This window comes from Bos grunniens, chromosome 11, assembly GCF_055505025.1.
Source record: "Bos grunniens cultivar Pamir isolate PY7600 chromosome 11, Bosgru_T2T1.0, whole genome shotgun sequence".
Lineage (NCBI taxonomy): Eukaryota > Metazoa > Chordata > Mammalia > Artiodactyla > Bovidae > Bos > Bos grunniens.
The window spans coordinates 47,506,079-47,528,094 of NC_141175.1; the positions used below are offsets into that span (position 1 = coordinate 47,506,079).

General features: G+C 40.8%; 1 long non-coding RNA gene across 1 annotated transcript in view; it reads left to right on the forward strand.

The window, feature by feature from the left end:
* Positions 1 to 21,492, forward strand: part of LOC147363060 (uncharacterized) — a 72,913-nt gene extending 51,421 nt beyond the window's left edge. The window contains exon 2 of the long non-coding RNA XR_015136753.1: positions 21,043 to 21,492. This is a non-coding gene — a long non-coding RNA (uncharacterized LOC147363060). The remainder of the gene's footprint in view (positions 1 to 21,042) is intronic.
* Positions 21,493 to 22,016: the final 524 nt, after the last annotated feature.

Consider the following 22,016-nt stretch of genomic DNA (forward strand, 5'->3'; position numbering starts at 1 on the left):
TCCCCCAGAACAGTTCAGTTCAGTTCAATTCAGTCGCTCAGTCGTGTCTGACTCTTTATGACCCCATGAATCACAGCACGCCAGGCCTCCCTGTCCATCACCAAATCCCAGAGTTCACCCAAACTTATGTCCATCAAGTCGGTGACGCCATCCAGCCATCTCATCCTCTGTCGTCCCCTTCTCCTCCTGCCCACAATCCCTCCCAGCATCAGAGTCTTTTCCAGTGAGTCAACTCTTCGCATAAGGTGGCCAAAGTATTGGAGTTTCAGCTTTAGCATCAGTCCTTCCAATGAACACCCAGGACTGATCTCCTTTAGAATGGACTGGTTGGATCTCCTTGCAGTCCAAGGGACTCTCAAGAGTCTTCTCCAACACCGAAGTTCAAAAGCATCAATTCTTTGGCACTCAGCTTTCTTTCCCAGATCAATATGTACTTTAATCAAAACTTCCAAGCTACTCGTTTACCTTAAGGAAAAAATCATATAACCTAACCAGCAAAGTCCTTAGCAAACTATTTACATATTAATTTTTCAAATATACACGTACATTTGACCCTTAAACAAAGCATTGGTTAGGGGCACCATCTCTTCAAAAATCCTCATATGATTAATTTTAGAGTTAGCCTTTTGTATCTGTTTGTACTTTCACACTTGAGGATTCAACCAACTGTGGATCGTGTAGTATGTATTTACTGAAAACAAAACAACCCCCACCCCCTGCAGTTAAACCCATGTTGTTAAAGGGTCAACTGTGTGTTCCTAGCTGGGAACCCTCTAATTTCTGAATTCTGGAACAAATGAGCGGTTGTCACACAGACTCCAGCCTTTTACCAGACTTTTTGCACCAACTCCTCTCTTTCCCCTCTTGTGGGACTTCCACAAATTTCTCCAAATGCCTGGCATTCAGGGCATTGTCACCCCATAGAGCAATGCACCACAGAAAGATGAAGGCTGAGTGATTGGCTTAGCAGCAGATCAAGGTAAGCAGGTAAACTTGACGAGGTTAAGGACCTGAATACAGATCCCCTTATGCTATTCAAGTTGTGGACTTTTATTAAAGTCTTCATGTTTTCCAGTGGTCATGTATGGATGTGAGAGTTGGACTGTGAAGAAAGCTGAGTGCCGAAGAATTGATGCCTTTGAACTGTGGTGCTGGAGAAGACTTTTGGACTGCAAGGAGATCCAACCAGTCCATCCTAAAGGAGACTAGTCCTGGGTGTTCATTGGAAGGACTGATGCTGAGGCTGAAACTCCAATACTTTGACCACCTCATGTGAAGAGTTGACTCATTGGAAAAGACCCTGATGCTGGGAGGGATTGGGGGCAGGAGGAGAAGGGGACGACAGAGGATGAGATGGCTGGATGGGCATTACCGACTTGATGCACATGAGTTTGGGTGAACTTCAGGATTTGGTGATGGACAGGGAGGCCTGGCGTGCTGCGATTCATGGGGTCGCAAAGAGTCAGACACGACTGAGCGACTGATTTGAACATGTTGCCACAAGAGGAATGTACACCTTAGTCTAAGTCACTTCCTGATGCACTCCTCACTCTGCTAGTTTCCTCCTCATTTTTAAGACACCAGGTTAAGCCATTTGCCAGGCTAAATTAATCAAACATAGATGCCCTAATTCCTCACCCCCACCCTAAGCTATGCAAACTGGGGAGACCAAAGACCGAAATAAGATGTACACAACCCCCACTCCATCTGGCAACATATATTCAACATGCTACATAAAGTATAATTTCCATTTTATTGTCTTTTCAGAGAAACCAGTATTTCTTCAGTCTTTAAGGACTTGGATCCTTACATGGGCTTTGGTGGAGGATGTGGGGCAGCACCCACAGGTCTAAATCGGGGTGGAGGTGTTCGGTCCTTCCAGGCTTCCTGAGAGCGATTCCTGACTACCTTGCTGTGAATGGCACAACTCACTCAATAATGTATTTTCACATATAGTTTGGGAAGCACATAGGCATCGAAAACACTCGCTTCAGAAATGTCCCTGACGGCTCTTTTTCACCTTGCTTACAGTTTCCTTTGTTGTGCAAAAGCTTTTAGGTTTAATTAGGTCCCATTTGTTTATTTTTGCTTTTATTTCCAATACACTGGGAGGTGGGTCATAGAGGATCCTGCTTTGATTTATGTTGGAGGGTGTTTTGCTTGTGTTTTCCTCTAGGAGTTTTATAGTTTCTGGTCTTATGTTTAGATCTTTAATCCATTTTGAGTTTATTTTTGTGTATAGTTTTAGAAAGTGTTCTAGTTTCATTCTTTTACAAGTGATTTCATTCTTTTACCAGTTTTCCCAGCACCACTTGTTAAAGAGATTGTCTTTAATCCATTGTATATTCTTGCCTCCTTTGTCAAAGATAAGGTGTCCATAGGTGCATGGATTTATCTCTGGGCTTTCTATTTTGTTCCATTGATCTATATTTCTGTCTTTGTGCCAGTACCATACTGTCTTGATGACTGTAGCTTTGTAGTACAGCCTGAAGTCAGGCAGGTTGATTCCTCCAGTTCCATTCTTCTTTCTCAAGATTGCTTTGGCTATTCGAGGTTTTTTGTATTTCCATACAAATTGTGAAATTATTTGTTCTAGTTCTGTGAAAAATACCGTTGGTAGCTTGATAGGGAGATTGCTTTGGGTAGTATACTCATTTTCACTATATTGATTCTGGGTCGGGGGATCCCCTGGAGGAGTGCACAGCAACCCACTCCAGCATACTTGCCTAGAGAATCTCATGGACAGACGAGCTGGCAGGTTACAGCTCATAAGGTTGCAAAGAGTCAGACACCACTGAAGTGACTTAGCACGCACGCACGCAGCAACAAGGATGGACCTAGAGATTATCATACTAAGTGAAGTCAGTCAGACAGAGAAAGACAAATACAATATGATATCACTTACACGTAGAATCTAAAAAATAATGCAAATGAACTTATTTACAAAACAGAAACGACTCACGGACTTAGAAAACAAACTTATGGTTACCAAAGAGGAAAGGCAGGGGGAGGGATAAATTAGGAGGTTGGGATTAACATATATACACTAATAAATATAATAGATAATCAACAAGGACCTACTGTATAGCACAAGGAACTCTATTCAATACTCTGTAATAACCTATATGGGAAAAGAATCTGAAAAAGAATAGATGTATGTATATATATATAACTGAATGACTTTGCTATACACCTGAAACTAACACAACAATGTAAAGGCACTATACTCCAATATGAAATTAAACATTTTAAAGTTAAAAAAAAAAAGAAAGAAATGTCCCTAATGGCTGCAGCTTCTACAGTGTTCTTAATGATGAACTTCTTAATGGCCTTATCCTTGGGCGTGCATTGGGCACAGTTGGTGCAGTGAATAGGCTGCATGTGGCCGTGGCCCTTTTTGGCATGACCATTGTTCCTTCTTTTCTTGGTCATCTTGGAAGCGGGGAGGCGAGAGAGCAAAAATATAGCATATTTTTTTCTTGTGGCAGAGGATTATTTCCATTCTTCATTCTAGAAAATATTTACTTAAGGAAAAGTAGTATTTTTAAGCTAGCAACAAATCTTTGTTTTCAAATGACCAAACTGAAAACATCCAGTTTAAAAACAAAAACAGCCAAAGACCTTTTAACTGCCCCTACCTCCCTGCCCCATTTATTCTTAGCCTTTGAAGTGCCTGAGATGTTCAAGGAGATTGACAAGAAGAGTCAGTTATGCAATTTTGACAGCTCTGAGAATGCACCCAGTCTTGTAGTCAACATATCTGGATCCTGCCCTTCCTCCAAGGTCAAGCTCCTGTCTTTCTTCCTCAACAAACCTTCCCTTCACCCACTCACAGCTGTGACGCTCAACTTATTATTAATATATATGTCTAATAAACATATGTGTATATGTATCCTTTCTCTCTAATCAGCCTGAGAAGGATGGAACACGTATCTTACATACTTTTGTATTCTCGAAACTTAGTACAAAATCTTGTAGGTGAAAGGTTTTTCTGCTGCCATGGCTTATTATTATTATTGCTAATTAGATTTACCAAGCACTTGCTATTGTGCCAAGCACTGTGTTAGGCTAGTAGGTGCTATTATTGTTCCCTTTTAACACAATGGGCTTCTCTGATAGCTCAGTTGGTAAAGAATCTGCCTGCAATGCAGGAGACCCTGATTCGGTTCCTGGGTTGGGAAGAAGGGATAGGCTACCCACTCCAGTGTTCTTGGGCTTTCCTTGTGGCTCATCTGGTAAAGAATCCACCAACCTGGGTTCAATCCCTAGGTGGGAAGATCCCCTGGAGAAGGGAAAGTCTACCCATTCCAGTATTCTGGCCTGGAGAATTCGACGGACTGTATAGTCCATGGGGTTGCAAAGAGTCGACACGACTGAGAAACTTTCACTACTTAACCAATGAGATTTTAATTAACTTACACAAGTCATAACTAGTGAGCAGTGGACCTAGGACTCAAACCCAGTACATCAGATTTCAGAACTGGTGCTTTTAACCACTAGGATACCTTGCTCCTCATGAATATTCATAGGTATCAAACTCCAAGAAGGCTGCATTTGCTCCTGACTAACGTTGAGAGAGTACCAGATGACCAGCTTTGCTCATAATTGCATGCCTGCAGTCTTAGTCACTCAGTCGTGACCAACTCTTTGTGACCCCAGGAACTGTAGCCCACCAGGCTCCTCTGTCCTTGGTATTTTCCAGACAAGAATACTGGAGTGGATTGCCATTTCCTCCTCCAGGGGATCTTCCCAACCTAGGGATCAAACTCGCATCTCTTGCATCTTCTTGAATTGACAGGCAGATTCTTTACCACTGAACCCCTTTACCCCTGAGAAGCCCTTGCTCATAATTACTCAGAGGCATTTCAAATTGTTTTCAAATAAAGTTGTTAGTCTGGAAACTTCTCCATTTTCTGCCCTAGAGGGCCAAAAGAAAACCATCTCAATTTAAGATTTAAGCTTTATTTGTTGAAGTTACTAGCTAGTTAAACCGGAAGCAAGAAAAGCATTTTGTGTTGGCATGACAGTAGAAAGCCTTTAGCCACATTAAGAAAGAAACGATTTTTAAAACAGCAGGAAGGGGTGATGTGTAGAGGTCCACTTTGACATTTTAATTTGCACTTAAACACATAGCTCAGGGCTATACAAAGCCACTATGCTAAGACTGCAGAAGCATTAAAAATCAAGTTGCCTTAGCCTTATTAATTTTCTAGAGGACTGTTCAGTTCAGTTCAGTCACTCAGTCATGTCCGACTCTTTGCGACCCCATGAATTGCAGCACGCCAGGCCTCCCTGTCCATCACCAACTCCTGGAGTTCACTCAAACTCATGTCCATCAAGTCAGTGATGCCATCCAGCCATCTCATCCTCTGTCGTCCCCTTCTCCTCCTGCCCCCAATCCCTCCCAGCATCAGAGTCTTTTCCAATGAGTCAACTCTTTCGCATGAGGTGGCCAAAGTACTGGAGTTTCAGCTTTAGCATCATTCCTTCCAAAGAACACCCAGGACTGATCTCCTTTAAAATGGACTGGTTGGATCTCCTTGCAGTCCAAGGGACTCTCAAGAGTCTTCTCCAACACCACAGTTCAAAAGCATCACTTCTTCAGTGCTCAGCTTTCTTCACAGTCCAACTCTCACATCCATACATGATTACTGGAAAAACCATAGCCTTGACTAGACAGACCTTTGTTGGCAAAGTAATGTCTCTGCTTTTGAATATGCTATCTAGGTTAGTCATAACTTTCCTTCCATCATATCATCTCTGGGGAAATATTTCCCTAAAGCTCTAAGCCTCTTGGTGACCAGGATGAATAAATTGGTCTTCTTCCTTTTTGTTTCTCCATTTTCTGCCCTAGAGGGCCAAAAGAAAACCATCTCAATTTAAGATTTAAGCTTTATTTGTTGAAGTTACTAGCTAGTTAAACCGGAAGCAAGAAAAGCGTTTTGTGTTGGCATGACAATAGAAAGCCTTTAGCCACATTCCAACTTAATGATGGAAGATTAGCCAAGGCTGTTATTAAGTTTTAATCTCTTCATTTAACTAATGAGTTGATTAATACCCTTTCTGTCAAGAAAAAAAAAATCTTTACAAAGTCTTGACTGTTGATATTTTAACCAGCTTACCCTGTTGTAGTTTGAGTAAAAGGCACTATATCACAGACCACGAAGTTTCCTCAAAAGCTCCAGAGAAACAAATACATGGAGAAAAAAAGTCCAAGGGTACAATAATCCAGAGACTTGAACATGCAGCAAAATGGAGTTTCTCCAAATTAGGCAGCAGGAGAAGCAGCAGATAAGATCAACTGGCAACCGAAGATATCCTTGTTATTCCCTGGGCTAGAATCATGCTGGCAGAAGCTTTAACTAACTAAATTTACTTGCAAGTTCTCCGAAAGGAGTGATTATATTGCACCAGGGTCACTTTTTATAACACGGTATTTTGGAAGCAAGTTCCTAGGACCTTTACAAGTTCTTAGTAAAATATTTGACTTCTAAACCTCAATATAAGTATTAATGTCAACATGTCCATTACATGTCCAAACTATAAAAGATATGAGTTTAACTATCTACTGAAAATGGAAACTCCAGTAATTTTTATGACTTCTTAGAGCATACAGTCTTCATTTTGAAATACTAAAAGCCTCCAGGAGGTATTTATCCAAAATTAGCCTCCTTATGCGAAGAACTGACTCACTGAAAAGACCCTGATGCTGGAAAAGACTGAAGGCAGGAGGAGAAGGGGATGACAGAGGATGAGATGGTTGGATGGCATCACCAACTCAATGGACATGAGTTTGAGTGAACTCTGGGAGTTGGAGATGGACAGGAAGGTCTGGCGTGCTGCAGTCCATGGGGTTGCAAAGAGTCCGACACGGCCAAGCAACTGAACTAAACTGAACTGAATGACACCTTGGGATAGCCCTGTGCTGGCAGCACCTGTAGCCAGATCTGGTTACAGTTATTAAATCTAATGCTGGAGCTGCTGACCTCAGGAAGGCAGGTGTCCTCTTCAACAGCAGGTCCCTATTCTGGTCAATAAAAAATATGCCCTATTAAATTGCCTTCAGGGCCATCTGTTTGCTCAGATATCTGGCCAGCATAGTAGCCTTGTCACAAAGTATTAATGGAGTTTTCATCTGTTCCCCAAATAAGTTGCTCTGTAGTTAATTAAGCATTACATTTCCCAAAAGAAATACTCACTTGGCTAAATACACAATAACATTCATCAATTTATTGATTAATTAATCCAATATGTATTGAACATCTATTATATGCTAAACATTGCAAGGTTATGGAGATACAAAAATTAATGACAAGGAATGTCTTTCATCAATAAGCTCACCTTAGGAACTCAATAATTGTGTAAAGGATCCAGATTAGATCCTCTATCTATATTTTATCCACTTAGCCCAAACTTCAAAGCCTACTTCAGGGCTTACCTCTTCATCCACTCATTTAGGAAAACTTTATTGGGTTCTTAAAGCTGTGTTAGGCACTGGAATGATGAAGATGAAGAGAATATAATCCCCAACACCAGAAGCTCCCAGCCTTGCAGGGAGATGGACAAGGTAGAAAGGACCAATTGTGGAAGACAGTGTAAGCCAAGCTAATCAAAGAGTGTGGGTTTTACAACAGAAGCAAAGAGGTATTAGACAACCCTAAGCAAGAGAATTATGATTAAATTTGCATTTTATTATAGAAAAATCAACTTAGCAATGACAGAGACAACAGATAATAAGGTAGAATGACCAGAGGGAAGAAACTGGAGGGGAGGAAAGTCGAAATTCCAAAGTGATCCAAGAAGTAGAAATAACATTTTAATAACAAACTGAATGTGAAAACTGAGGGAGAAGATGAAGTCCAAGATGACTTCTATGGATTCTGGTCTGAGTGGCATTAGCAGCAGGAGAAGGAAGAACAGGATTGGTGGGGAAATGAGTTCAACCTTGAACATTGCAGGAGTCTTTGTAACAGCCAGGTATCAGCATCAGGTGTGCTGTTATAAATATTTGTCTAAAACTCATGAAAGAAGTAAGGGTAGGAGGTAAGGATTCAGGCTGAAGCATGATTATGGATGACATTGCCAGTTCTGTAGCCATCCCATACAATTCCCTAGTCCCAAATGCCTTTTACTCATCTGACATTCTTTTTTTTAAATTAATCTATTATTCATTAATATCTTCAATACATATGGAACTTCAATATCATATTCCAGGTGATGCCAAAAGACCCTGGGTGCACATAGATAAATAAGCTTTTAAAAAAAAAAAAAGCTTATCTATTTGGCTGCATCAGGTCTTAGTTGTGGCATATGGGATCTAGTTCCCTGACCAGGGATCAAACCCAGCCCCCTGCGCTCAGAGTGTGGAGTCTTAGCCACTGGACCACTAGGGAAGTCCCAATAAAAAAAAGCTTTTGTTCCCTACCCTAAAGGATAGGATCTCACAACCTGGCTGTTGACTGTAAACTAACTCTCTAATTCTGTGTGTGTCTGTCACGTCTCTAAGAAGACGATAAACTCCCAAAGTTTATCCTCATAAAAAAATTTAAAAAAATTTTTTTTTAATTTCTGTAAAAATCTAGCACAAAGTTCTGTTCATTGTAGATGCTCAGTGTGAGCCTTGAAAGATAGATTCATTACTTATTTTAAAACATAGGCCAATTTATTTATTTTTAAATGCTTTTTGGGGAAGAGATCTGACTAGAAAAGTATTAAATTTTCATTATAAAAATTTAAAAACTACATTAAAAAGATAAAATAATAATCATTAATATACTGTCCAAAGTAACCACTATTAATATTTTATGTAAAATACCCATAATCCTTTAAGTACAAAAATATGCCTTATTACATTTTTGGTAAAAGGCTTCATATTGAACATATTTTTTGTCACTTTTTTAAATTTAAAAATGCTATATCACAAACATACTTTAGTACCAGTAAATATAGATTTTCATCATCATTTTAAAACCATTTCATCATTCCATTGTATGACTGTCCTATAATTTATGTAACAGGTCCTACACCGATGGAAACTTAAGTTTCCTAAGAAAAAATACTTAAAAAAAATAGAAATATACCATATATTCATGAAAGTTCACAAATAAAAGCTGGGCTTGATAAAATTTTATAAAATGACCACACACATGAAACCCAGACTAAGAAACAGATCATTACCGAAACCTCAGAAGCCCTCCTCTGTCCTCCAGTTACTACGCACCAGAGCCACCATCTCCAGGAAGCGCCCAGTCTATTTCACCTGAAATAGGCTGGGAGGTGATAGATAGGTAACTAAGCATGGCCAAGATTTTGTCAAAGCCATACTTCAGTTTAAGGCTCTTACTATTCTGTCTTTCTTCCTTTCCCTTCTCCTTTCCAGGTGTCAGACCTGTATCACGCTCTAAAGATTTATCCTGACTACTCCTGCTCCTTTTCCCTTTTGTCCTTTAATAGGTGTTATCAGCAATAAACCTCTTGAGTTTCTAACCCTGCCTTGATATCTGCTGCCCAGAGGACCCACTGACACAAGTGGTTCTGGAAGTGGACTAAAATGACAAACTCAGTTTGAGGACTAGACCACATACCTCCCTGCTGTCAAGGAGGATTCCCCCGTCCAAGTGGTATGTGGTCATGGATAGTCTCAGCCACAAGTGGTAGCCCAGTTGCTAAAAATATCACCAGTAGTGACTTGAGAGAGTGCCATCCCAGTGCGGAATGCCCTGGCTGGTGAGATGATTCAAGCCTTTTTAAATGCATGTGATTAAGCATAAGGGTAATGGAATTGGTCGGGCATTAAAAAGTTGCATTGACATCTTACAGAGGAATAATTGGAAATGGAGGGCAATTAACAAACAGTTACAGGTAAATACAAGAGCCAGAAGATCTCTTTGGTAGCTTAGAAAGTAGAAGAGTTAGCACACCGAGGAGTAAACTCAGGATCTGATAGTTAGGAGCCCCCCAAACAGTTGAATGCTCAGACATCGCAGGTCCATTATACTCTGGTTGAGAAAATGTGCAGTCCTGAAACATGGAATGATAACATCTCAGTGGATACCCTCAAAGACAGTGGCTCTGCAGACTCTCCTGAGCCCCCTCCTGTGGCCTGCCCCTCCCTGTGTAGGATGGCACAGGCAACCAATCCCTCCTCTGGTGCTATGCCACCTCCTCTTCTGGCTGCCAAATTGATACTTGTGGTTAAATAACTTGACTGGGATATACTGGACCTGCTAAGAGCAATAGTGTTCCTCCCTTAGCTCACCTCTGTGGCCAGGGGGACATCCAGTATGATCAGCTAAAGGAGGAGGAAAAAGGCCAATCTTGTTACAGATGAATCAGCTTGATTGTAGGTGCAAGCTTTGTCACTGGAATTGGCACAATGGGCGCATGAACAGAGTGGCCACGATGGCAGAGACAGAAGCTACATATGGACCCAATGGCCTCATGGGCTACAGTCCATGCAGTCATAAAGAGTTGGACACGACTGAAGGGACTTAGCATGCACACAAAGGACGACCTCATAGTTACTGCCTCTGAATATCCAACCTGTCAGAGACCAAAGCCCAGCCTCTCATATGGCTTTCTTCCTTGAGGAGGCCGACCAGTTATAAGTAGAATAATTGGGTCCCTGGCATCCCAGAAGACAAGTTCATTCTCACATAAATGGACATTTATTTGAATATGGATTTGCTTTTCCTAACATCAGAGTTGCAGCCATTACCACTGCACAGGTATCCAGGGGCTTACAGAGTATTTGATCCACAAGCATAGTATCCCACACAACCTAAGATATGACCAGAGGACCCTGTTCTGAATAAATGAGCTGTGGGTATTTGGGCCAGGACCTTGTGATTCATGGCAGCACCAGAAGCTGCTGACCTGATAGAGTGAAGGAATGACCTGATGAAAGCATAGCTGAAATGCTATATTGGAGGCAAGACTTTTAAGAACTGGGCATTGCTCCTGGATGCAGTATATGCACTGAATCAGAGGTCTCTATATAGTGCTGTGTCCCCAGTAGGAAGGAAATCTGTGCCTAGGAACCAAGAAGTGGAAGCAGAAGTAGCTCCACTTACCTTCACCTCACTGGAGGATTTTCTGTTTCCTATTCCAGCAGCTCTGGACTCTGCAGGGTTGGAGGGCCTGGTCAGGGAGTGTACGATTGCCATTGAACATAGCAAATGACCAACTATGGCTGCTGCCTGGGCACTTTGGATTCTTGCGTCTGAGGAGCAACAGACTGGAAGAAGAGTCACAATCTTGGGAGTGGTCATTGTCCCTGATCAGCAAGTGGAGGCAGGGCTGCCGCTATACAATGGTAGAGAGGAAGACTATGTGTGGAAATCAGGGGACCCACATGGGTGCCTCTTGGCAATCTGTCACTGAACTGCAACCGTAAGTGTTGCCCTAAAGGTCCGGGAGCGAGCGACGAGAATGGAAACAGAACACGAAATCTGGTACAATGGGTCTCTGCAGCCTCTATTGGACTGAGGTGCAGAGTCCAGTCTAAGTCCAGCTTTTATTCCTGATTGCAGACTACAAAACTTTCTTTGATCTATCTTTCCCAAGACACTGCATTGACATAGTCCAGATCTCCTTGTTTTTACCCCAGGCCGTTCCCTTCTGGGATAGTCTTGGGAACAGTCAGCAAGTGTGTAGGCAGTGTTCATACCTAACGCCAACCTGGTGTTCCATGGTCCATGATTTCATGATCCCAGTCATACTCCCTTCTGGTCTGGCCTTGGGGTTTGTAACAAGGCTATTATTCTAAGAAAAACATGAAAAGTAATCATCAACACAGTTTCTTAATATATGCTGTTTTTCTAGGTGCTATTTCTGTGAAATTTCTCAAGGCTGTGAAAGTACATTATTAGGAATTCCCACTACATCTCCCCCTTCTTGTTTTTGCAGGAGTATTTACGCTGTCTGAACAACTTTTTTCTTCATCAGTTCTCGGATGGTTTTTCTTGTGCATCTGAGGACTAGACACAAAACAGTTAAAAATATACATCCTGATATTATAGTACCAAGTAATCCTCCCCCTAAAGTTTTAATCCACATCATGGGGTTAAGTTTATGTAAGCTTTCCTCAATTTCTTTAAATAAAGCAGTTTCTGGGAGTAATTGTAAAGTGAACGTTTTGCATAATAGAAATAGTAGCCTTGTAATATCTAAGGATAAGATCAGATCAGTCGCTCAGTCGTGTCCGACTCTTTTCGACCCCATGAATCGCAGCACACCAGGCCTCCCTGTCCATCACAAACTCCCAGAGTTCACTGAGACTCACGTCCATCGAGTCAGTGATGCCATCCAGCCATCTCATCCTCTGTCGTCCCCTTCTCCTCCTGCCCCCAATCCCTCCCAGCATCAGAGTCTTTTCCAATGAGTCAACTCTTCGCATGAGGTGGCCAAAGCACTGGAGTTTCAGCTTTAGCATCATTCCTTCCAAAGAAATCCCAGGGCTGATCTCCTTCAGAATGGACTGGTTGGATCTCCTTGCAGTCCAAGGGACTCTCAAGAGTCTTCTCCAACACCACAGTTCAAAAGCATCAATTCTTTGGCGCTCAGCCTTCTTCACAGTCCAACTCTCACATCCATACATGACCACAGGAAAAACCATAGCCTTGACTAGACGAACCTTTGTTGGCAAAGTAATGTCTCTGCTTTTGAATATGCTATCTAGGTTGGTTATAACTTACCTTCCAAGGAGTCAGTGTCTTTTAATTTCATGGCTGCAGTCACCATCTGCAGTGATTTGGGAGCCCAGAAAAATAAAGTCTGACACTGTTTCCACTGTTTCCCCATCTATTTCCCATGAAGTGATGGGACCGTATGCCATGATCTTCGTTTTCTGAATGTTGAGCTTTAAGCCAACTTTTTCACTCTCCTCTTTCACTTTCATCAAGAGGCTTTTTAGTTCCTCTTCACTTTCTGCCATAAGGGTGGTGTCATCTGCATATCTGAGGTTATTGATATTTCTCCCGGCAATCTTAATTCCAGCTTGTATTTCTTCCAGTCCAGCGTTTCTCATGATGTACTCTGCACAGAAATTAAATAAGCAGGGTGACAATATACAGCCTTGACGGACTCCTTTTCCTATTTGGAACCAGTCTGTTGTTCCATGTCCAGTTCTAACTGTTGCTTCCTGACCTGCATACAAAGTTCTCAAGAGGCAGATCAGGTGGTCTGGTATTCCCATCTCTTTCAGAATTTTCCACAGTTTATTGTGATCCACACAGTCAAAGGCTTTGGCATAGTCAATAAAGCAGAAATAGATGCTTTTCTGGAACTCTCTTGCTTTTTCGATGATCCAGCGGATGTTGGCAATTTCATCTCTGGTTCCTCTGCCTTTTCTAAAACCAGCTTGAACATCAGGAAGTTCACAGTTCACATATTGCTGAAGCCTGGCTTGGAGAATTTTGAGCATTACTTTACTAGCGTGTGAGATGAGTGCAATTGTGCGGTAGTTTGAGCATTCTTTGGTATTGCCTTTCTTTGGGATTGGAATGAAAACTGACCTTTTCCAGTCCTGTGGCCACTGCTGAGTTTTCCAAATTTGCTGGCATATTGAGTGCAGCACTTCCACAGCATCATCTTTCAGGATTTGGAATAGCTCAACTGGAATTCCATTACCTCCACTAGCTTTGTTCATAGTGATGCTTTCTAAGGCCCACTTGACTTCACATTCCAGGATGTCTGGCTCTAGATGAGTGTTCACACCATCATGATTATCCGGGTCATGAAGATCTTTTTTGTACAGTTCTTCTGCGTATTCTTGCCATCTCTTCTTAATATCTTCTGCTTCTGTTAGGTCCATACCATTTCCTTTCTCGAGCCCATCTCTGCATGAAATGTCCCCTTGGTATCTCTGATTTTCTTGAAGAGATCCCTAGTCTTTCCCATTCTGTTGTTTTCCTCTATTTGTTTGCATTGATCACTGAGGAAGGCTTTCTTATCTCTTCTTGCTATTCTTTGGAACTCTGCATTCAGATGTTTATATCTTTCCTTTTCTCCTTTGCCTTTCACTTCTCTTCTTTTCACAGCTATTTGTAAGGCCTCCCCAGACAGCCATTTTGCTTTTTTGCATTTCTTTTCCATGGGGATGATCTTGATCCCTGTCTCCTGTACAATGTCACTAACCTCATTCCATAGTTCATCAGGCACTCTATAGCAGCTATTGTGGGAATTATTGCTATAGCCACAACCGCAGCAGTAGCCAGGGTGGCACTGCATCAAACTATATATACGACTACATTTGTATAGTAGTGGCACCAAAATGCAAGTTCTGCCTGGGGAAGTCAAACGCACATCGACCAAAAAATTAATGGACGATTGACTGATTTAGAAGATACAGTTCTACTAGGGGACAAAGTGCAAAATTTCAAATTACAGATTCATCTTCAGTGTGATTGAAATATCTCTTCATTTTGTGTCACACATAAGTATAATCAAAGTACATATACTTGGGATCAATTATCTAAACTTTGAGAGGAAACATTTGTAATAATCTATCGATTTTCCCAACCCAGGGATCGAACCCAGGTCTCCTGCATTGTAGGTGGATTCTTTACTGTCTGAGACAGCTGCAAGTGGATAGATTATTACGAATGTTTCCTCTCAAAGTTTAGATAATTGATCCCAAGTATATGTACTTTGATTATACTTATGTGTGACACAAAATGAAGAGATATTTCAATCACACTGAAGATGAATCTGTAATTTGAAATTTTGCACTTTGTCCCCTAGTAGAACTGTATTTTCTAAATCAGTCAATCGTCCATTAATTTTTTGGTCGATGTGCGTTTGACTTCCCCAGGCAGAACTTGCATTTTGGTGCCACTACTATACAAATGTAGTCGTTTGTATAGTTTGATGCAGTGCCACCCTGGCTACTGCTACGGTTGTGGCTATAGCAATAATTCCCACAATAGTGCTATAAGGAGTCCAGTAAACCTTTTGGAATGTTGCAGTACTTTCCTTATAACCTTTAAAAGAGCATGTATTTCAGGGGAGCCTTCCCAAGGTCTGGTTTGATTTCCTGGAAGCCATATTCCCAGTCTCCTTTTTAATACAACAAATGAGTGATTAGAATTATAAAGTGAAGAATATAAGCAAGTATATAATTTGCAATCCTGGCAAGAAAGTTTCTGTACACTTTCATTGATAGAAACTGTTCCTTTCAAGAGCACATAAGATCTCTCACACAAGCCTGAATAGAAAATGTCCAGTTTGTACTGGTATTAAATGTCAATGAATAATTAGTTTTATTGGAATAATGTCCATCCCAAACTTGGAATTTTTTAAGACTTAAAGTCAATTTCCAAATCTCCCTTTGCCCTCTTCTTGATTCAATTGTGGAAAAGGGGGGTGACATGTCATTACCATGCCATATAATTGGATGATCTGAATGAGTGGTAATGTTAGTATGGTCAAAGACTTTATGCACCTTGAGAGTTGGACTGTGAAGAAGGCTGAGCGCCGAAGAATTGATGCTTTTGAACTGTGGTGTTGGAGAAGACTCTTGAGAGTCCCTTGGACTGCAAGGAAATCCAACCAGTCCATTCTGAAGGAGATCAGCCCTGGGATTTCTTTGGAAGGAATGATGCTAAAGCTGAAACTCCAGTGCTTTGGCCACCTCATGCGAAGAGTTGACTCATTGGAAAAGACTGTGATGCTGGGAGGGACTGGGAGCAGGAAGAAAAGGGGACGACAGAGGATGAGATGGCTGGATGGCATCACTGACTCGATGGACGTGAGTCTGAGTGAACTCCAGGAGTTTGTGATGGACAGGGAGGCCTGGCATGCTGCGATTCATGGGGTCGCAGAGTCGGACACGACTGAGCGACTGAACTGAACTGAACTGAACTGAACACAGCCTTTTGTGAGGATTGTAGGACTGATTTTGATGAGAGCAATTAGAGACTGCATACCCCTTAGAGGACAGTCCCATACAATTCCATAGGAACCATTAATCAAAATTACTCCTTCAGTCCCGCGGCAATTATCCCACGGAATACAATCTTGTTTTTCAGTCCACAGCTTGCGATGCTCACAGAAAGGTCTGTCTGATTTGGTGTCATTACTGGGTTCTAAGTCGTTGTAAGCAAAACTCAGACCAGCGAGAAGATGTAGTTGAACACTAGTGTAGTTATGATTTAAAGAATTAGTGGACAGCCAGGCTTGCATAGATAATTTAACACATCCTGTAGCTGGTCCTACACAAATTGGCCAGGATTCATACCCATAAGTAACACTGAAGGGAGCCCCTTCCTCTTTTTAAACAAGAGGAAGGCGTGTATCTTCAGGTCCTGGTATCCAGGAAGAATCATTAACATAAATGGGGATCATAGACTCCCCCCAATCAATGGGTTTTAGTAATGGGGGGTTAAGTATATATGTCCAATAAGTATAATTCTTTGCTTTTGCTAAAACCGGGGGTATACTCACTGCGATGGTTATCAGGGCAAACATAACCATGATGAGGTTGTCTGGAGTCACTGGTTGTTTCTGCTCAGTTTTACTCTACGAGCTGGAATCCACACAGGTTCTAGATCTTCTCCTGGGAGGATACAAGCAAACCCTCCTTCCCATGTAATTAACTTTCTTGCTGACCAAGCATTTGTTAGTGGATCTTGCCACCAAATCACAGTCTTAATTGTATTTGTGGATCTAGCCTGAAAATGTCGCTCAGCTGCAGTTTCCATAGCTTGTGTTGAAATATTCAAAAACTGAGAGTAAATAAAGCTTTATTTGATATTGTTTATTATCCTATGTCATTTCCCCCTTTTTGGTTTTGGATTATATATTTAAGTGATTAATTAGCCCTCTCCATTATGGCCTGACTTTGTGGATTATAGGGAATGTCAGTAGAATGTTTTATAGATCAAATTTTAAGAAATTGTTGGAATGTTCTACTGGTATAAACAGGGCCATTATCAGTTTTTTAATAGTTTTTGGTACACAACAGCAAAACAAGCATATAAATCCCTCCCAGCATCAGAGTCTTTTCAAATAAGTCAGCTCTTCGCATCAGGTGGCCAAAGTATTGGAGTTTCAGCTTTAACATTAATCCTTCCAATGAACACCCAGGACTGATCTCCTTTAGGATGGACTGGTTGGATCTCCTTGCAGTCCAAGGGACTCTCAAGAGTCTTCTCCAACACCACAGTTCAAAAGCATCAATTTAGGAATCACTTAGATGGAAATTTATATGGTCTATTATCAAAAGTCATATTCCAAGAAGATTTTGGTTTTTTTTTCAAAGGAAGAAAAAATCAAATTTCAGATTGGTAACAGCTTATATTCATTGTGAAACAATAGTTATTAACTTAGTCAAAGTAACAATAAAATATTTCAAAGGCAGTTTAATGTCTTAAGAAACTTGTATCATGCATAAAACTCTCTTCCACTTGCACAAACTTCTTTTACACTTTTGTATTCATCACTCCATTTGCCCTTTCAGAGAACAGCCACTTGTCAGTTTAGATGTACTTCCTTTTTCCTTAATAGAATGTAACTCCATTCCTTATAACTTTTTATTAAAAACACACATCTTACTTTTCTTTAGCAACCGTGAACTGTCTTGTATATTAGCATTTTATAGATTGGTGAACATAAATACCAGTTTTAATTTTTTTTTAACATTTGCTTTTTTGCTTTTTTTTTTTTTAATAGAGAACATCTCAGGAGGCACCGAACATATTTATTAGTAGTCCAAAATCTCTTTAGTTTTTCTGTAAGAGAAACTTTCTGTAAGAGGAAGTTAGTGTTCAGTAATTAATGTTTTAAAATCTTACTTTATTTGGAAATGACCTAGCTATTCAATAAACTTTTATCATTTAGTTTAGTACAACTCTAGAAATTTAAGTTACCTCAATCCTCAGAGATTATTTTAGATAGACATTTCTAAAATATAATTATTTTTAATAGAGTTTATCTAAAAGTTTTCATCTCACTTATATATGTTTATATATATAAAGAATTACTTTTTTGTTGACAAATTTAGTTTACCTTAAACCTAGGGACAATAAAAGTATTACACAATGTTGATGACATAAGACATGTCTTAATTAGATTAGCAAACAAACATCAATGTTAGATATTTAATATTGAATATTTTTCAGCTCATGTGAACCTGAATTTAAATAATGCTCATATATAAATTAACTTCATATTATCCAAAAACAAAGACACACACTGAGACACAGATAAATTTAGACAGACAGACACAGTTTTTCGCTTGAAATTTAAAATATCTTTTTGCCCCATCTTTTTTTTTTTTTGGTTTGAGTTCTACCAATTTGTTTATGGCTGGAATCCCAGATAGAGTGGGCTGTGTATCCCAAGGACATGATAAGAGCTAACTTCAGGTTTTTTCCCTAGCCTGTTTTTGTTTCCCAGGCAGAATTGGAGCTCCAAAAAAGTATTTTAACAAGTCAACTTTTTCCTAACTGCATGTGTAAGAAGAACCAGTTTTGCAATTTCAAAAAAGATTTTATTTTAACCAGTTTTCTTCAGAGTCTAAAGAATATCATGGCCATTCAGTGTCAAAAATGTCATTTCTCTTTTTTGTAGTCACAGTATATCATTAATGATATATACATGAGGAAATTGCTATCTGGGTGTAAAGCCTTGGCTACAACATTTCAACAAATAGTGGGACTGTTAAGCATACCTTGAGGTAACACAGTCCATTGAAATATTTTATGTGACTCCTTTAAATTAATGGAAGGAATTGAAAAGGCAAATGTAGGTTGATCATCAGGGTATAAAGGAATAGTGAAAAAACAATCTTTGGGATCAGTAACAAACAAATGCCAATTTCTTGGAATCATACTAGGATTAGGTAGACCAGGTTGTAAAGTACCCATTGGAACAATAACAGCATTAACAGCTCTCAAATCAGTAGGCATTTTTTATTTACCAGATTTCTTTTGTATAACGAACACTGGAGAATTCCAAGGGCTAAAGGACTCAATAATATGTCCCTTGCTAAGCTGTTCATTAATTAATTTATGTAAAGCATCCAATTTTTCTTGTTTTAGAAGCCACTGCTCTATCCACCAAAGAAGGCAATGGCACCCCACTCTAGTACTCTTGCCTGGAAAATCCCATGGACAGAGGAGCCTGGAAGGTTGCAGTCCATGGGGTCGCTGAGGGTCGGACAAGACTGAGCGACTTCACTTTCACTTTTCACTTTCATGCATTGGAGAAGGAAATGGCAGCCCACTCCAGTGCTCTTGCCTAGAGAATCCCAGGGACAGGGGAGCCGGGTGGGCTGCCGTCTATGGGGTCTCACAGAGTCGGACACGACTGAAGTGACTTAGCAGCAGTAGCTCTATCCACACAGGTTGATCAATTTTCCAATTAAGAGATATAGGTGTGGGTGGAGGAAGATTAATAGGAGCAGTGACCGCTAGTGAAAAGGAAAAATGAAAGAAAGTAAAGTCACTTAGTCGTGTCTGATTCTTTGTGACCCCATGGACTGTAACCTGTGAGGCTCCATCGACCATGGGATTTTCAGGCAAGAATGCTGGAGTGGGTTGCTATTTCCTTCTCCAGGGGATCTTCCTGACCCAGGGATCGAACCCAGGTCTCCTGCATTGCAGGCAGACGCCTTACCATCTGAGCCACCAATTAAAAAGGGGGTGGGGAGGTTTGAAATCTTGAGCATTCAAAGCATAAATTCTTCCTTGTTGATTTTTTGCCCAGTCCCAATCTTGGTATATAACCTTGATTGGACATAATTTAGTGACTGGCCTCCCTATATTGATTTTGAGGTTTTTCAAAAGAATTGTCATGTCTTTCATCAAAAGAATCAGAAGTCTGCAAAGGTCCCAGTACTGACTTAATTAATGCCCATGTACTCCAAATATAAACAGGGAGCAGAGTTCCTTTTGTATGTTCTTTCTTTAACTTGGCTCCAACGTTTTTCCAGACTTTTATTAATTTTTTTTTCCAGACTTTTAAATCTAAGGTCCCTATTGACGGGAAACAGCAGCAATATTTATCCACTGCTTGTAACAATTCTAATAATCGCCCTTCACTAATAGAAGCTCCTCACGCTTTCAAGAGCTGTCTTAATAAACAAATATATGGGCGATAGTGTTCTGCACTCTCAACATTTCCCACTTTAACCCTGAATGCCTGAAGACTTACCAGCGAGAATTTTCAGAGGCCTTTCAACCGTCCCAGGTTCTGCGTCGCTGTATTTTCACTTTCGCTCCAGCCCCATGTTGGGCGCCAACTGTTGCCCTAAAGGTCCGGGAGTGAGCAACAAGAATGGGAACAGAAACACGAAATTTGGCGCAATGGGTCAGGGGACCTGCAGCCTCTACTGGGCTGAGGTGCAGAGTCCACTCTGAGTCCAGCTTTTATTTCTGATTGCATACTACAAAACTTTCTTTGATCTATCTTTCCCAAGACACCACAATGACATAGTCCAGATCTCCTTGTTTTCCCCCAGGCTGTTCCTTCTGAGATAGTCTCCAGAGCAATAAGCAAGTGCATAGGCAGTGTTCATACCTAACTCCGACCCGGTGTTCCAAGGTCAGCACAAGTGCAGTAATCCCAGCCAGAGAAGGGTATGGTTAACAAAAGCTCAGACCCTACAGGATGGAGGAACATGGAGGAGCTACTCCCTGAACCTGTTATGTGGAGAAGTAAATCCATGGCACAAAGGGTAAACCTTGGCAACCATGGAGAGATAGGTTGCTTGAATGTCCCTTTAAGAAAGGACTTAGTGATGAGCTGCAATGGAAGCAGTTAAATGACAGGCTCAATTTGCTGCAGTTTTTGAGCTGGGGCTAGGCTTTTCTCTGGCAGTCCCCAGCACACGTCTGAGTCTGGCAGGGGTGTGCTCAACAGTCTCCTTTATGTTGGGGAATTTCTCTACCCAAACTCCAACCATTGGTTTTCCATGGGAGCAACCAGGCTCTTGTATGTCCTCACTCCCACCACCAAAGTAGGCTGGTCTAAGGATGTGTACCTGAGCTAAGCTAAAGTCACCTGTAGCCTTTCCCTTGGATTTTTTTTTTTTTTTTCCAGCTATAACTCAGAAGAAGCTCTCTCCAGTTGGAAGAAATTGTAAGAGATAGTTTTGGGAGTTGTTGGTTTCTGGCCACGTGAGGAAGCTCATCTTCAGTGAGCAAGACTGAAATCAGCACACACAGAGGCACAGACGAGAGACAGAGAGTGCCTGCAGCATCCAAAGTTCTTGAGGTCCAGCTGTACCCAGCCCCCTGGAGTCTGACTGTTCTAACCTTATGTTTTCTAACAATGTGTGTGTGCTAGCAGTATCCTGTGCCTATTTTATATTAATAGTTAACATTGACTGAGTTGAGGGTTCATTATATTTCAGACACTGGTCCAAGCATCTTACATATATGAGTTCATTTAGTCCTCTCAGCAACAATGTGAGTGTACCCAAATGCCCTCTCTCTGTTGTTTTCCCCAAGGCTACATTGTTTTAAAATCAAAAATAAATAAGAGATTCTACTCCATGTCCTTTTAATAGAGGCTCCAAAGAGCCAACTTTGGAGATGTACAATTGTCAGTGTTTTATTCTGTCACCCAGAAATGCCAGCTCTGATTTGGGGCTTTAGCGAAACAGGTTTGCAAGTACACGTATCCTTCAACTCCTCAGAAAAGCCCATTTTTAATAATAAAGTGGTATTATAGATAAGCAGAACATATAATTTCCCATAGATACACATTTTGGAATTTTAAACTGGGATTCAAAGTTTGACAAGTGTGAATACTTACATGGTCAGAACCTGTAAATCGGGACAATCTTGGAAATCTAAGAAGGATGCCACCAACACCTATCAACAGAGACTTTTAGAAGGCCAAATACCCCGCCTCAGAGGCCTTAAATCCAGTTACAGTGAGCCACTTCTTTATGTGAAGCAGCTACATGACCTCTGCTGTCTTTTAAAATTAAATACCCTATAGAGGTATGATTAGGTACCTAATCCCTTCCCTACCTCAGGGGTCTGAGAAATAAAGATGGAGAGAAAGAA